Source organism: Chenopodium album, chromosome 11, assembly GCF_948465745.1.
Source record: "Chenopodium album chromosome 11, dcCheAlbu1.1, whole genome shotgun sequence".
In the NCBI taxonomy this organism is placed as follows: Eukaryota; Viridiplantae; Streptophyta; class Magnoliopsida; order Caryophyllales; family Amaranthaceae; genus Chenopodium; species Chenopodium album.
In genome coordinates, this window is record NC_137844.1 from 29,397,897 (window position 1) to 29,402,296 (window position 4,400).

Here is a 4,400-nt window from a genome sequence, read left to right on the forward strand (position 1 = left end):
GGACTATTTTCTTATAAATAGGGGTCGTATTTCCCCGTTTTTATTCATTCACAATCATCGACAACCATCTAATTCTATTCTTTCTCTCTCTCTCAAAGCTAAAAGCTTATTCTCTCTTTTTGTAAACCTTCCCCTTTTTACAAAATTCCGCATTCACAAGTTCTAGACACACCTAGCCAAGTTCGAAGTTGCCTTTGCCCTAGACGTAAAAGGTTGATAATTTCTGAGGGTTTGGTCCCAAATCTCTATTTCAATTATTTAATTTAATTGTTTGATTTATTATTTTTCTTGAAGTTACTAACGCGTGTATTTTGTTATTAGAAAGAGATACGAGGCATCGAAGTAAGTAATTTAATTACTTTGTTATTCTTTTGATATAGAAATCATGCTTAGATTATTTTAATTCTTAATATCATGTTAGGATGTCTTTTTAATTCCTAGTATCATGTTTAGGTTGCTTCCTATTTCTTTCTTTATATCATGTTAGTATCATGTTAGGGATAAAGCTTTAATCTTTATTGTTCAGTAACATGCTAAGATTTGTTATTAATCTTGTTAGTATCATGCCTAGGATCTTGTTATTATTATTATGCTTTGATGAGATCGAGAATATTATTATGATGATGATTGTTGTTGTTATGTTGCTTGATATTATATTATTATTGTTATTGCTTGATCACTCCCTCTCTTGCAGGATTAAAGGGAATTTGTACTTGTAATCACGCTTAGTAAGATAATTAATAATCTTGTTTAGGCTAATATGATTATAATTCAAGTGATCGCCAATAATAGCTTTATTTGTGCATTAATATTCAACCAACATAGATTAAACAGGTTTAGGGTTAATCTATTGATTGTATGTTAGTCAGGAAGCGCACATGAATATGAGAAGAATAAAGTAGAGGCCTATTATTAGGGTAGGTTCAATCTCTTTTAGGTTGGATTTGTACCTTCATCCCCGAATATCCAGTCATAGTTCCAGACCACTATGGAGTTAGCGATCTCATGGATCGTGAAGGGGATCGTGAAGGGGTGTACCCTTCACCATGTGAACGGTTTACAAGTTCCTAAAACTTGTTGGCAACTCTTTTACTCTAGATTCCTTCCCTTTGGACACCACTGTACTTAAGTGTATGATCACAGTGGGGCTCAAGTGTGGGATGTTTGAAATATTCCCTACACGTACCATGTCCAGCAAAGTACGATTTCTCATTTCGGATACTCCATTCCATTGTGGAGTTCCTGGAGGTGTCAATGCTGAAAGTATACCCTTTTCTTTCAGATGGTCATTGAATTCTTTGCTCAAGTATTCACCACCTCGATCCGATTGAAGGGCTTTGATTTTCTTGCCAATCTGATTTTCAACTTCACTCTGAAATTCTTTGAACTTTTCAAACGATTCAGATTTGTGCGACATAAAGTAGACATAGCCATATCTAATATAGTCGTCTGTGAAGGTGATAAAATATCGATGGGCGTTCCTTGTGGTTGTGCTCATTGGTCCACATACATCGATGTGTATTAGGCCCAACAAGTCACCTTCCTTTTCTCCCAACTTGGAGAATGGCTGCTTTATCATCTTGCCTAATAAACATCCTTCACAATTCTCAAACGATTGTAAATCGAATGAGTCAAGAACACCTTCGTGTACAAGTTTCTTGATGCGTTTGATGTTAATGTGGCCAACACGACAATGCCACAAGTACGTCTGATTTGACTCAATGGTCTTAGCTTTCTTGGTGGTATTATTAACATTATAAAGTTGTTTGTCTAACGAAAATACACATTTTAGATAAACGTGTTAAGCCATAAACATATTAGCAAGACTTTTGAAACAATAGTCTTGTAATCAAAACAGATCACGTCCAACGTTAAAAGATCAATGTATGGTTGATAACAAAAACGTAAACAAGTTTTATGTCAAGACAAACTATGTGATTACAAGACTTCCGGAAAGATTATCTTCTTCTTCCGCTTGTATATCCACATCCACTTGGTAAGCCTTTCTCACTTGGTTCTTGAAATAGGAGCGTATAGTGAGTCATTAATGGTATCTAATACCTTATGAATTGCTTGTATTCAAGTGCAAGTTTATAAAGAAGATACCTAAGGTAGAGACTTCTCTTCCCTTTGCCTCATTTTCCATGTACATGCTACATTCTCTCTTGTAGTGGCCCCGCCGACTACAGTAGAAGCATCGCATCTTTGCCTTGTTCTTGAACTCCTTCTTCTTTGCCTTTAGAGCAAGCTTGAGCCTATCACTTCCGCAAGAATCGACCCATTGAAGCTCATGGACAACCTCCATCAAAGAGAGTTTGTTCTAATTTGGCAGTTAGCTACATCTTCAATGCGATATAGCCCGAGTGGAGAGAACTCAATAGCATGTGAGTCGCTTGTTCATCCTCCACCGGCTTGCCAATGAGCGCCAAGTGAGTGAATAGCCTTGTCATTCGGAGCACGTGGGATTGAAGTGGCATTTCTGGTCTTAGTCTAGCATTGTAGACTTGTGCCCATACCTCTTGCCTCTCCTTGGAAAGACACCCTTCTTGCGGCGACTTGATCTTCATGTTAGAAAGTGACCTAGTCACTTCCTCCACGAGACCATCATCGTTGCCTTTGATGCTCTTAGTGACCCTTAAATTGACTATATCCTCTAGAGCTTTGAGGAGCATGTCCGGAAAATAGTTGGAGAACTTCCCCTCCCATTGTTCTGGGATGGAGTTTGCCATAAGTTATGAGACTCTTTTGCAATCCCAACTCCATTCCTCATGAGCCCTATTGCTCATAACCCCTTTTAAGTAGAAACTCGGGATGGGTATGTCGAGAATATACTCTTGGTAGCAATTTCGGAGGGTCTTTCGAAGTTCTTCTTCCCACTCCTTAAAGTTCACCAAGTTCAAGGAAAATGGTAACTTTTCGGGAAGTTTCGAGCACATTAGGTTGTTGTCGTTGTTAGTTGAAGACATGATTCTACAATTGAAAGAATTTGAAATGAAAAATCATTCATAATACCTAAATAAGATTGATCATGCATATTTATCAAACTTATTTAAACGTCTTGTTCACACATTAAATTGTCCCCATTTGGTGAGAATAAGTCGATTCCAAGATCCAAAGAATCAATGAGTAGTTAAGCATGCTTTGGCTTGTCTTAATACTTAATATTTTAAGGTAAGCAACTCTTTGCTAATGGCTTCAAGCCACTTTTGGTTAGATAAATCGTCGTATCTAATGCTCTCTCAACAACTTATCCACTTTGCCATGACATGTTAGGACTCTGTCCCTCATATCGTTAAGTATAACCAAAACCAACATGCATACCCAGTATATCTTACGCATCCTAGGAGTAATAGTGATGCCTTGTTTTGGCGTAGCCCATCACTACTCTCAATAGGTTGGTAAGTGTTGTTTTAAAATGGCAAATTTTACTCAATATTTTAGGGACCTAGGGTTTCTATGTTGGTTGATTTAAGTGAATTTAATTAATCATCACAACATTCGAAATCCTAAACATGCATCTAACATATAATTCACATATACATAATCATAAATATATATCGAAAACATAAGTAAATGGTGCATTTGGCAACTATCATGAGATTCATGACCCCTTGAGTGTTCAAGTCTTCAAGGGTCTTCTTTTGCAACTTCATGGCTTCATCTTCCAAGAACATCCATCTTCAAGACATAACCAAAAATGCAAACACTAGTATCTACGATTAGGACTAATCTAAATATTAAGGTACAAAAATACTCAACGGTTCGCATATTGTATTTAGATTTACAAAAATACATGACGAAACGCAATCCGTATTCCGTTCGATTTTCGATTCGATTTGGTTTTAAACCAAATTAGTTTCGCCCCTATTTGGAACTAACAAACCTTGATACCTTATCTGAACAATTTCCACTCCTAAAATATAATTACACACAAATCGAGATATCTCTTAATATGCAAAACAAGGCATTTATGTTTTTTTTTATTTTGTCAAATCTAAGCTCAATTTGGATTCTTAATCAACAAAAAAAATTAATTAGTGGTGAATTGGGCCACTAACGGTGATGAAAACGATGTAGGAGCGGAAAAAATGACAAGGTCACTCGTATGGTTACCAATTATACCTGAGAGTTACAATGTGTAACTATCAAAGACACGGGCACAACGTAAAAAAAAATAAAAAATAAAAAAAACCGTAAAACCAAAGGGTTATAATGTAGAATTTTCCTTTTTCGTAATTATTTTTCTCATATGTATTTTCCTTATAATATGTTTTCCTTAAATAGTCATTTTCTATTAAAATTGATATCCATATTAACAAACAGAATTTTTATAACACCTTTTGGAGGTTTCCGATACATTTTGACCTTCAAAAATTTAGTAGTCCTGATTTGGTAGTGGG